Source organism: Aedes albopictus, chromosome 1 (assembly GCF_035046485.1).
Source record: "Aedes albopictus strain Foshan chromosome 1, AalbF5, whole genome shotgun sequence".
NCBI classification, from domain to species: Eukaryota; Metazoa; Arthropoda; class Insecta; order Diptera; family Culicidae; genus Aedes; species Aedes albopictus.
In genome coordinates this window covers 194343647-194357461 of record NC_085136.1, presented here as the reverse complement: position 1 = coordinate 194357461, position 13815 = coordinate 194343647, and positions in this window count along the sequence as shown.

The window sequence follows — 13815 nt, the reverse complement described above, 5'->3', positions numbered from 1 at the left end:
TGAGTCCCTTCGATGTAGGGTCGGAACTTTTGGATAGCAGATAGAACAGCTAGTCCCTCTTTCTCCGAAGCTGCGTACGCCTGCTGCGCGGGCGTGAGCTTCTGTGAATAGTATGCGACGATCTTTTCTCCTTCAGCATACTGCTGCGTCAGTATTGCCGCTATCGCAGTATCGCTCGCGTCGCTCTGAATTTGAAATGGTCGAGAGAAATCAGGGTTGCATAGAACTGGAGCAGCTATCAGACATTCTTTAATAGAAACGAATGCTTTTTCTGCTTGCTCGTTCCATACGATGGTCTTTGGCTTTTTACGAAGCAAATTGGTGAGGGGCGCAGTTATCTCACTGAAATTGCTAATAAAACGGCGGTAATAATTCGCCATCCCCAAATAGCGTCGAAGGGCGCGAATTGAGGTGGGCCGCTCGTAGTTCCCGATCGCCTCTCTGCGATCGGGATTGGGTTTCAAGCCATCGGGGGTAAGTAAATAGCCAAGATAAGGGAGTTCATTGAGGCAAAATTTGGATTTTTCTAAGTTAACCGACAAGTTCGCGTTCTTGAGACGACGTGCGACTTCTCGTAAACTTTTGAGATGACCCTCAAAAGTTTCGCTTACGATAACGACGTCATCCAAGTAAACGAATACTTCCGGCTCAAGTTCTCCGTACCCTAGTACTTCGTCCATCAGCCTAGAGAGGGTCGCAGGACTATTGATGAGACCGAAGGGTAATCGGGTAAACTGATACAGTCCCCTACCCAGCACCGAGAAAGCCGTATATTTCCGTGATTTGGGTTCGAGTGATATTTGCAGAAAAGCTTTCGTGAGATCGATTGTCGACAAATACCTACACTTTCCCAAACGACTTAATATACGGTCCTGGTGGGGTAGTGGGTACGCATCGCGCTGTGTACGCTCGTTCAAACGACGAGCATCCAGACATAGCCTTACCTCACCGTTAGGTTTCACGACTGGTACCGTACTAAGTGACCAATCGCTGTTACTTCGTTCAACTACCTGTTGAGAAATGAGTTTGTCCAGTTCGGTATTAATTTTTGATTGCATTCGGGGAGACGTGGGACACGGGTTTATGCGTATGGGTGGCGAGTTCTGAAACTCATCTTTGAACTCGATTTGGTGAGTTATTAGAGGTGTGTAGTGTCGAGATTCTCTCCCTCTACTGCAACCTTGAACATCTTTTTAACCTTCTCGAGATCATTGATCTGCTGATCGGTTAAAATGAGTTCGGTCTCGGGCTGCTCAATCTCGTCTACTTCCACAGTCGTCTGGACCGTGGGACGAATATTGAAAGCTCTCCAAAAATCTCCCGCTCCTAAAATCAATCGTCGGTTTAGTTTTGGTGCCACGATCATGGGAATAATTTTGACTTGGTTGTCGAAGTATACAGGTAAATCTACAAAGCCAATAACTGGGATGCTATTTCCTGCTGCATTTACTAGTGGGGTAGTCGAGGGTTTGATCGTGATTCTGAGAGACTGTAAAAGTTTTTCTGCTCCTCTGCCTAACACAGAACGTTCCGCGCCGCTATCGAGCAAGCCAATAATTTCCCTTCCCAGTATTTGGATTTTTACGAAAGGCCGTGCATCTCCATCGTTGTAAATGAAGAGCTCGTTTAACTCTGGTGATTCATACGAATCGGTTTCGGCGAAAGGAATTAAGTCATTTTCTCGCAAGCTCAGCAAAACATCTGCATCGGAGGGATTTTCCTGAAGACATTCAGCTTGCCCTCTCAAGCTGAATTCTCCGCGTTTTTTGAGCAGACTGGGCAGGCACTGGTGAACACATTGCAGAAACCACAAACTCGGCAGAACTTCTGTAGCCTCTCTTTGCATTCGCTGTAGTGGTGCCCTGATTGACGGCAATTGTAGCACACGCCAATAGGCGGTCGTTTGTACTGATCAGGTGAAATTTTCAGTGGTTCTCTAGTCGGTTCGACCTGTACCGCGGAAGGATTTTGCTTCTGCCGATCCTCCTTAGCAGGTTCTGGTTGACGCGACTTCTCAGACTCACTTTTGTTTAGTTTGTTGGTGGTGAATTTGGAATTTTGAAATACTCTAGTCGAAGTGTGCCCTGAAGATGACTCCTTTTTGGATCGATCTTTGGATCCAGAAATTTCGTTCACCTGAGGGTTTCGTGACTTGTGGGTGTCAGAAGATTTCTGGTACAAATACCAGTTATTTTCGTCTACCGTACGACCAAAACGTTTGATCTTGGACAAACTACGAATGTTTGCACCAGTCATCGCATTTTTATATTCGTGTCGCATATTCCGCCAAATAATGTCGAATTTGCGACGTTCTGAAATGGGCTTTGTCATGGAGTGGAAAAGCTTCTGCATTTCGTGAAAATATTCCACAAATCTCTCACCTCGACCTTGGCGACGGTTTGTCGCTTGGATTTCCAGTTGGAAGTCCAGGTCTGGAGGCAAAAATTCTCTTTTTAGCTCTCGTTTCAACTGAGACCAATTCCTAAAATCTCGGTTCTCGTAGCCGTCGAGAAACCAATCTCTAGCTCTAACTGAAAACAGGTGTATAGCAGATCGGAAGAGCTCTCTCTCACTCACGTCCTCGGCACGAGCTCTCATTTTTATCTCCTTGAGAAACTCGGAAAGCTTCCTACCCTCATCTCTACCATCGTATTTCAACCTCCATTCGGAGATTGGGACTCTTCTCGTTGACCTAGACCTTCCCCTCTTTGCCTTCCTTCTACGGTGTCGTCGGTGATCAGAAGAGCTCTCGGTGCTCGACTTTGACGATGACCTACTACTACTGTTACTCGTCGTGGATTTGGAACTCTCACTCTCGGAGACGGAATCGGTACTTTCGTACTTCCTCCTACTCTTCCTCTCTGTCGCACGCTTGTGGCTGGACTTAGTTCTTGGAGCATGAGATGATCGTGATCGCGATTTCTTGGTTTTACTACGCGGGGGTTCTACGCTGACGACGGAGCTCTCCGTAGAGGAGCTCACCTTCTCGCTAGCTAATTCCTTCCAAACTAAACTTGACCTATCTGACTCGAATCTTACTTTTTCAGGATTTCGCGGTTCTACTGAAGCTACAGAAGCAGACGGCAACGGATCACCGGAAGATTTCTTCGCAACTGCATCGCTCTTCAGGTTTTCGTTCAAGCTAGCTAACAATTTCTCAAGCCTAACTGTATTCTGAAGGTGCTGTTCTGCCTCCTTCATTTTCAGTTGTTCTCTTTCTATTTCTTTCTGACGACGTCTCTGATCCATTTCGGAAGTCTGCACTACAAAATCTTTGAACGCCTTCAACAGATTTGGCAGACCATCCACCTGTCCATTCTCATAATTTGTTAATTGACCTAATATTTCTTCCGTACGCCTGACGGACGAGTGCAACTCCTTCTCTTTCTCCGCAATTAAAAAATTCCTACGTTCGTTACTCTGAGCCTCGTCGGGCTCAACCGGAGCGATCGATTGATTCAGATCCTCGATCTCGGTCCTAACATCTGCTAACGCCTTCGTGAGTTGCACCTCGACATCTTCTCCCTCGCTCACCGGTACTAACTCCGCGAAATGTTGCTTGCAAATGTGATTTACCTAGTTGTGATGTGATTTCTCTAGTCTCGCTATCTCTGCTACGAACTTGTGAGAGTCCGACGCTAAGTGTAATCGTGAGATTCGCACTCTGTAATGCACTAATCGCGTGTACAATTTTTTCCTATTTCTAGCATCCAATTTGGGACTTTCTAGCAGGCTACCGATCGTAATCAACTTGGAGAAAATCACTCGAAGTTCATCGGGTGTGGTCGACGACGTACCACCGCCTAACCAGACTGGATTAAAAGAAAATCGGGTTAAGTACGGTTCCTTTGAATTCCACTAAGACTTCTTAGTGGAATTCAAAGGAACCGTACTTAACCCGATTTTCTTTTATTTACAGATATTCCCCTAACAAGCCCAGGTTAATCATCATCAGACTGGATTATTCGACGCTCTCTCCTTCCTCAACAGGTCCTTCAACTTACGACGCTTTATGCTCTCGTGCTCATTCAAATTGTACGAAATTTTACGAATGAAAAGCTCATATTCTACTTCATCTATGCTCAAATGGGACACGTCCATTCTATGGTACTGTGTACTGAGATCCATCTTGAGCTATCATAACCGATCAATAAAGAAAATGAGAATTTGTTATTCAATGCCACCGCACTCGCGGGATAATATCGCAATCACTGATACTGAGTAGCGTTCAATCAGTAAGCAAAATTTGTTCCTAGTAACTCATCGAATCAAGACCCGTTTCTAAATACTCTAATCGCACAGCACTTGTTCAAACTTCGTTCACTCGTTCATTCATTCAACAAATAACTGCTCGAATGCTCTCTTCAGAAAACGTACGCGCACTAGTAAGCCGCTTTTGAGAGGATCCGTTATATCAGAAGTATGGGATTAGTTACCGTGTACTGCTGTAAATTTGTTAAATTTGTCTGTCCTACTCTCCGTGTGAAAAAAAATAATGCCAATTATTTTTTTGAGATCTGATTAGCTTTTCGATTGATTTAATTGGGCGCCATTTGTTACTAGTAGGTAGGGTAGCACACGTGCTACCAGGACAAAAGACCTCGGCAAGCTTGGCAGAGCAACGGACTGTCGTGTGAGGCCGGGTTCTACAACAACCTCTTTTCCTGGCTAGCGCGATCTGGAGCACCTCTCTGGTCTCAAGGTCGGCTGGAGTGGAATCTAGTCGGCTAATCAGACCTCGGATATGTGGGGGTGTAATGAAAATACTAGTGGGTTACAATTTATACCATATATTGTCCTATCCAGTACAGTTTTGTGTGGGTGAGTGTGTAGTGTGATGTACTTAACCTATTTGTACCTGGCCGGCCGGTGTCTACAGGAGCACTTGGAGGTTCTCAGGATCTGTGGACCGGTGGAACTACGGAGATGCCGAATCTTTCTGGATGGTGAATGTAGCGTTAGGGAACTTGGCTAGGGCCACTCGCTGAGCTACCAGACACACGTAGATGCTCGGTTACGGGGTCACTTCCACGTGGTTGAGCCCTCTTGCTGAACCTGGTCGTTGGATCTGGGATTCGGTGATTGTGCTGGCTTTGGTCAAAGTGGCTTCCACGAACGCCGGCCTGTTTCCCTAGGCCTTAGCGGACCGACAGGGGTTTACACCGGAGGAATAGCCGGGAAACTTGTGGTGTGGTGACCAAAACTTAACGGATCCTAGAGACACAAAATATAGCTTAGACCTAACCTTTGGTCTTCACAGGAACAAGCATACCTCCTCTTCTTCTTGGCGTAACGTCCTCACTGGGATAAAGCCTGCTTCTCAGCTTAGTGTTCAATGAGCACTTCCACAGTTATTAACTGAGAGCTTCCTCTGCCAATGACCATTTTGCATGTGTATATCGTGTGGCAGGCACGAAGATACTCTATGCCCAAGGAAGTCAAGGAAATTTCCTTTACGAAAAGATCCTGGACCGACCGGGAATCGAACCCGTCACCCTCAGCATGGTCATGCTGAATACCCGTGCTTTACCGCCTCGGCTATGTGGGCCCCTCACATACCTGACTCGATATTAATCGTTTCTCCAAATCAACTTATTAGAAAAATCTTTCCACTAATAAACTATTCTGCTTCTAACTCTTGTGTACCAAAACTTTCAATTTTAACGTCCGCTTTGAATGAGGTCCTTGTGGGAAGTAGACCTAATCAATCCTTCAACGATCCCTAGTCCCTCTATCGCTCAATAGACCATCTTTCTTTTTCTCCTCTTTTCCCTATATTCCACCTTATTCTCCACTGAACTCTAACTGGTATATATAATGGAGTTTTTATTGTAGTGTACTGTGGTAATTTTAGTGTACTACATCTAGGGGTATGTGTAGGGCATTTATTGAATTCAAATAATTATATACACGGAAACATGCAAGATATATTTTTTTTTTACAAATAGAATAAACAAATTAACACAAATACACAGACTTACTGTTACAAACGGTAACAGTTACTATCCGCCTAGCCTTGCGGGCACCGCTGGACAGCTCCTCACCTGACGGCTGCCTCAGCTGCCGCTTATGCGAGTGCTTATCAAAAGAAGCCGCATCCGCCACACCTTTTGGGCTTCCTGCGAAAGAAAAGGCCTCCGTCCGCGGTACACTTCGTAACCTTTGCTTTCACCGGTTCTGTCATTGCTCGAGCTTTCAAAAGTCTCTCGTGATCTTGCATGGCATTTTCCATCGACTTACGAAGTCACAATGTGGTCGTTTTAAGGTCCTTATTTATGTTGGACTTTGTGGATTGCATCGTTGTTGGTTGCTTTGACTGTACTCCAGCAGTTTCCTAGAGGGGCCTCACAGAGCTTGCCTGGTAACGCAACCTCGAGACTCTGTGCGAATGCTGAAATGGCATCCGGAAAGTTTTGGGGGTATTGTGATTATCACCAGGTAGTGGCCAGAGTCCATGTTTGCACCACGACAGGTATGATGTCGATAATGTCGGAGAACTGACGTCCAACGTGGTCGATTTGCGATTGTGCTGGTGATCTTCCGGTGTAACGAAGACCATATTCCTTGGTCATAGGCCGTTTTCGTTCTTTCGTTCTTTCCAACTGACGTGGGCGCTGAACATTCTAATCGTCGGTCTGAAACCTGACTTGCTTGCGCGTAAAGGGCTTCTATGATGATCTTGGCATCGTGGCTTGGGTGGCGATCGTACTCTCGTTCTAGCAGCGCGTGGAATGCGTCTTTATGCTTTCAGATTGAAGGCTGTTCACATTGATTATGCTGAAGTTGAAGAATCTATTCTTAATCATCAACTTAGGCGACGTTCAAAAATTACGTCCACGATTTGGGGGAAGGGGGGGTCTTTTTTTTTTCCTTCTAAACCATAGGGGGATAAATCTGCTCAACAGACACCCTAACAGGAAGGTTAGGGTAGTGTGGGGTTGAGGCCGTCTTCTACAATGCCGGTAGAAGCCAGGACTACTCTCTCATCGACCCACTAAAACACATTCCTATGGTCGCCAAACCCTACGTCTCTCCGGAACCACCAAGAAGGTATTGCTTCAGAGAGGGCCTAGTGCATATCGCACCCTCAAGGTTAGCTGCCGTAGCCTAGCAGCAACGAACATCGATGACTCACTTTGGAGAGTCCATCACGGTAGCCTGCTGGCGCTTAGCCAGTTTCCCGAGTGGTCCTCGCCACTCCCTTTGTCCTCGGAAGGCGGGCAGGGTCAACCCCGCCCGCGCCCTACTGCTGAGCGGACATCAAGAACTGATGCCCACGTGCAACCCGATCTGACCTGCCCGCAAAGGAAGGGTATCACTACCCTTCAGGCCCTATCAGATGCACCCGTAGGTTGCAGACAGCAGGATCTCACCTACCCCGACCCTTGCCGGGGACCCCTTTCCAACCGCGGGCTCAGATCCAACCCAGTAGACTGACGCCACGACAGCACCGCTACCGGGACTTCCTCTCCGCGGCCACTTAATCGCTGTAAGGGTCGATCTCGACCGCAGGGCACCGGTATGACCTACGAAGCCGACTTCGAACCCCTGGACCACCTCTTGTATTGCATCTGGACTAGCCATTCTCCGAGTCCACGCGCCACCTCCTTTGTAGCTCCCAGACGATATGGGTGATAGCCGTTGAAACGACATTCCAGCTAATCTCATCCCTACACATTCTCTGGACCAAGTTGTCCGGAGTTGTGTCCTCCCCGCATGTGGCAAGCATGCGGTCACGCATTGTGCGAAAACGCGGGCACACGAACAAAACGTGTTCCGCCGTTTCCTCTAAACCATTGCACACTGGGCATTCGGGAGAATCCGCATGCCCGAAACGGTGTAGATACTGTCGGAAGCAACCATGACCTGCAAGGACCTGTGTCAGGTGGAATGAAACTTCCCCATGGCGCCTATTAATCCAACTATCTACCCTCGGTATCAACCTATGGGTCCACCTTCCTTTGGTGGAACTGTCCCACGCGCGCTGCCATTTGACCATAGAGGCCATCCTGACAGTCTTGCGTATGCCTCTTGTGCCGCGCATTTCGAAGCACTCCATATCCTCACTGATAAGAATGCTCAACACCTCAACACCTCAACACCTCGTCGTACATGACATTCCATAACACCGGACCCAGGATGGAACCTTGCGGGACTCCTGAGGTTATGTGAAAGCACTTCCGACCCACCTCCGTGTCGTAAACCAGTACGCGATTCTGGAAGTAGCTTCCGAGAATCTTGTACAAGTACTCCGGTATCCCCAGACGCAGGAGCGCATCGGCAATAGCAGCCCAACTGGCGCTATTAAATGCATTCCTTACATCCAGAGTCACTACCCCGCAGAAGCGAATTCCCCTCCTCTTAGGCTCGAGTGCTTTCTCGGCGGTTTTTGTAACCGACAAGATAGCGTCTACGGTGGACTTCCCCTTCCGGAAGCCATACTGGTTGCTCGAGAGACCATTTACGCCCTCAGTGAACTTCAACATTCTATTGAGGATGATCTTTTCGAACACCTTCCCCGCCGTGTCAATCAAGCATATTGGTCTATATGCCGACGGGTCTCCGGGTGGTTTCCCCGCCTTTGGCAATAGTACCAGGCTCTGCCTCTTCCAAGCTTCTGGGAAAACTCCCTCGTCCAGGCATTTCTGCATAGCAGACCTGAACATCTCGGGAGCTTCTGCAATAGCTACTTTTAAGGCCAGGTTCGGAACTCCGTCCGGACCTGGGGCCTTACCTACGCTAAGGGACTTGGCTATCCCCGCAAGTTCCACATCGGTGACCCTTTCCTCATCGCCAGCCCCAGTCCCCGGCTGTCCTACGAAAGGAGGCCAAGGACTAGGATCATGACGCGGAAAAAGTCCTCCAATGATCCCCTCCAACATCTCTGGAGATTGCTCTGTAGGAGCCATCACACCTCTCGTCTTGGCCATAACAATCCTGTAGGCATCACCCCACGGGTTCGTATTGGCACTCTGACAGAGACCCTCAAAGCAGGCCTTTTTGCTTGCTTTTATCTCGGTCTTGAGCGCGGCTTTTGCAGCGGCGAACACCACCCGCCGTTTGTTTCGCTCTTCCTCTGATCGTGCTCGCTGCATCCGCCGCCTAGCCCGTAGGCAGGCGCGGCGCAGGTCCGCAATCGCGTCGGTCCACCAGTAATTATTATTATTATTTCTTTATTATAGAGATTTTCAGCCCTAGGCTGGTTCATCTCTTATCCACCAGTAAGCCGGTGGCCTCCCATTTCTAGGGTGGACTCGCCTAGGCATGGTCGCATCACACGCACGTGAGAGCACCGCTACCAGCTCGTCGCCGTCTAAACCGAGTAAGTTTTGCTCACGGCGGAGCGCTTCCCTAAATACCTCTTCGTCGAAGTATGATGTCTTCCACCTACGAGGGCTTGGCCTTGGCCTAGCCGCCTCTTCTTCTATCCGCTGTCTGCTGTTGTTGTAGTCGATACTGTAGCGAACCGCCAGGTGGTCGCTGTGAGTGTAGCCATCATCTACTCTCCAGTTCGGACTACTTGTTAGGCCAGGACTACAAAAGGTCACGTCAATAATTGACTCCGCTCCGTTTCGACTATAGGTACTCTTGGTACCGACGTTAGCCAAGTCGACATCTAAGATGGCCAGTGTTTCTAGCAGGATCTGACCCCGCTGGTTCGTGAAACGGCTTCCCCATTCCTCAGCCCAGGCATTGGAGTCACCCGCTATTACCACCGGCCTTCGCCCTGTTAGCACGGTCGTAAGGCGGTCCAGCATTTGCGTGAACCGCTCGATCGGCCACCGCGGAGGCGCATAACAGCTACAGAAGAAGACCCCGTTTACTTTGGCGACCACGAAGCCCTCATAGGTAGTAGACACCAACTCCTGCACGGGGTATTTACCCGTCGTCCATATCGCCGCCATTTTCCTGGTCCCATCCGAGGCCCAGTTGCCGTTGCCGGCGGGTACTCGGTATGGGTCCGAAATGATGGCGATATCCGTCTCCCACTCAGAAACCGCCTGACAAAGCAGTTGCTGAGCCGCATCACAGTGGTTCAGGTTCAGCTGCGTTACCTGCACTGTGATTTGTTGTTCACTGCGGCTTTCTTAAAGGCCGGGCACCCTGGACCACCCATCGCATGTCTGTTTTTCGAGGTTTTCCCGGTACAGATAATGCAGATGGGCGGACTCGTGCAGCTTTGGGCCTTATGACCTTCAGCGCCGCATCGCCTACACAGTTTGCGCCTGTCGGGGCCTTTGCAGTCCCACGACTTGTGTCCTGGTTCCAGACACCTGAAGCAAACCTCAGGTGGCTCGTGGAATGTCAGGTGACATACACACCAGCCCACCTTAATACTCCCTACTTTAACGGACTTTTTAACTTCCGCCACAGGTAGCTGAACCAAAGCTATCTGTGTCCCTGCTGGCCCTCTCCGTAGCTTAACGGCTGCGGCGGCCACCTGCACATCGCACTGTTGCCGCAGTGCCGTGACGAGCTCTTCCACTTTGGTGATCTCGTCAATGTCTTTGACCTTCAGAGTCGCCTCATGTGTCAGAGCCCTCACCTGCACACCTTCGCCAAGGACCTCTTCTGCCAGCCTTTTGTAGGCGGCGCCCTTGTGCTCCTTTTGGCGCTTCAGCTCCAGGATCATTTCGCCCGTACGAGTACGTCTAATATTGCGTACGTCGGCTCCAAGACCCTCAAGCTTGGCGTCGCTTCGCATCGTCTTCAAGACGTCCGAGTACTTGGACTGTTCCGTCTTGATGACGATAGCGTCACCTTTCTCACGCCTGGCACCTGCCTTCCTACGCCTTGGCTTGGCGTCCTGCACTTCTACCTGCGGATTCACCTTCTTCTTCTTCTTCCGCTCTACCTTTGTCCAAGGAGGGTCTTCTCCTTGGATCGCCCTGCTCTGTGGCTGCTGAGGGCCCATCATCGGTCGCAACCCCTTGTTCCCATCAATCCGGGACGGGCCGGCCTTTTCAGGCCCACCCTTCCCAGCTCTCCGGGAACCCTGGCTGGGGTCCGACTTTCCGGCATAACCACCGGCTTTCGGGGTTATTATACGCCTGGCCTTGCGGGCACCGCCAGACAGCTCCTCACCTGACGGCTGCCTCGCCCGCTTCTGCGAATGCTTGTCACGTTTGTCACGAGCATTCGCTTCCACACTCTTCGGACTACCCGCGAAAGAGAAGGCCTCCGTTTGCGTAAGCTTAGAAGCTTTCTCCTTTGCGGGTTCCGCCGCTGCCGCAGCCAGCAACGCGACCGCGTGCTCCTGCTTGGCCTCATCGACTGACGCTCTAAGCCGAAGCAAGGCCGTTTTCAGGTCCTTACTTATATTCGACTTAGTTGTCGCGAAGTCAATAATTTTGCCAAGCTGCTGCTCAGCTACCTCCAATGCGGGCCGTCCTTTTCCTGCTACTTGGCTGATGGCCCTCAGCAACCATGCTCCGTCCATAACCTCCGCCGGCTGGCTTGCCGTGGAGTGGACAGGAGCTCCCACGCTTGAGCTGCGTAAGCAGCTTCCAGCACCTGACTCCTCGCTTCTCCTTGTTGGAGACCGCATCAACCCGCTTCTTGCGAAGGGGTTGATCGCACCACTACTACCTGTTACACTTGATTTCGAAATTTGTTTACTCATATTTGATTCCCACGAGTCGCACGAGAAAGAATGTCCACCACGCCAGAGCTCTGCATTAACGCGGTAAGGGACAGCTTACTGTGGGGGGTGCCCAGGTGCCCCACAGGCTCCGTTAAAGATCGAGCATCTTTTTCACCCCCTCGATCACTCATTCCTCGGCACGGGTCGCTTGACACCTTGAATTGGGGTTAGTAGTCCTATTCTTAGCCGGCAACTACGCGGCTGACTCGCAAGCGGGGGGGTGCGTCAGGCCCCAGGACATCCGTCCCTGCTAGGGTCTAGAAAAGTGTGACAGTACGTGTATTAGGTATAGGAAAATAGCTTGACAGAGGGGGGAGGGGGGTTCTAGAAATCCCGAAAAACGATGGACGTAATAAATGAACCTTCCCTTATGCAAACTCTTTCACCCATTGGCCATCTGCCTCATAACAGATGCTGTTATGAGCCGTGCCTCTTTCAGAACAGATCCTCAGGTTTGCAGAACCAACTCGATCTTCCTTGAAGTAGCTCGTAGCATCCGGCCGGTACCATGGGGGAGTAGGGATTGGAGCTGCTGGGCAGAGATCTCAATAGGATCCTAATTAAGCATTACCCTTTACCGTGTCGTGTCTAATAACCTCAATGGGTTCCGTATAACGCGTAAAAACAACTTTTACCGTGCCATCTAACTGACAAGAAAAAGAACTGCATAACACATTAAAACATTTCCTGCACTATTTTTAAACAAATATTGGCTATAGTTCACACGAAATAAACACTCTCAACTGAACTGGGAACGCTATTACCTTTGCACGGCTTCCAAATGGAAACATAGATATTGTTTGTGGGCTTCGTGACCGAGCGGTTAGCGGCGTCAGTCGTTTAGGTTTCTCACTCCGAGGCTTAGGGTTCGATTCCCGCTCCAGTCGGGGAAAACTTTTCGCCAAACGAAAAATTCTCCACTGGGTCACTGGGTGTTAGGATGTGTTGTCCGTTGTCGAATGTTAGTGTAATGTTCAGTCTGTGCGACCTCTAGCCAAAGACGGTGTAATTGTCTTAAAAAAAAAGAAAAAAGATGAATCTGTTCTGTGTCATGGTGCTACCATAGCATTTCTTAGCTATTTTAAACCAAGACAACTGGTGTTCTATTTTATCCACGGGGTTCAATCGACGTTTCCAACTAGTGTTAATGAAAAATCAACAACTAGCATGCGTGAAAAGTAGAACCATAGAAAATAGCAAAATTAAAATTTTGTATTTGCTATATTAATTAAAGCACCACTTTCATACCAAGGTGTCATGCACAAACTATGACGTGTTGAAATTAAGGATATTTTCATCACGCATCCATAAACGCGTAGATTAGCTTTGTACCCATTTCAATTCGTTTCCCAACATAGGCGCGTACCGTGAGATGTGTCTCCCTATTTGAAAGTTATAATGTAGGGTATGGGGCCATTTGGGTAGTGGGACCATTTTTGCGCACTTTCCGCTATGTCAGTCAATTTTAGAGTGTCCATTTCCCGGCCAATTTTCGTGTCCTAATCCCGGGAAATCCCGGGATTTTTTTAAATTTCAATAAAACCCAGAAAATTGATTTGTTTAGCTTTTGTGCAGTTGAAATATTCATTTTTTAAGTTATGGTTATTTCTGTATCCATCACAAGAAGTATTATAAAATGTCTATACAATGTACTAGAGGTGGGCAAAACGGCTCACTTCAGTGATCGGAACCGAGTCGGATCAATCACTCTAGTGAACCAGATCTTCTGAACGGATCTGCGGCTCAGTCATGAATGACCGAACCGCGCTCAGCGCGGCGCACTGAGCAATCATAACTTTACAACACGTGCATTTTTTCTCACGCCAAGCAAACACAGCTAAACAGCCAGCGGTGGCTCCGAGCCCTCACCACTACAGTCGTATACCAACCGCATTCAGTTCCCTGGCGAAGAATTCACGCATGCGGTCCGCCAACAACGCACACGATGCTCAATTGGGAGAGCGCAGATCCGACTGTCCTAGGCGGCCTGACTCGAACGAACGACCCAAACACGCTGCTGTGTAGGTGGTAAGGTGGATGCGGGAATGCCATAACACATCAAGAGAGTGAGTGTCGTATGATGAGTCTGAGAGAATGAGCTGCAAGCAATCCAGAGCGATGCAAAGAGTAGCAAACGGTTCTTTTCTCGCGGGTCTTTCATATAGAGGCAC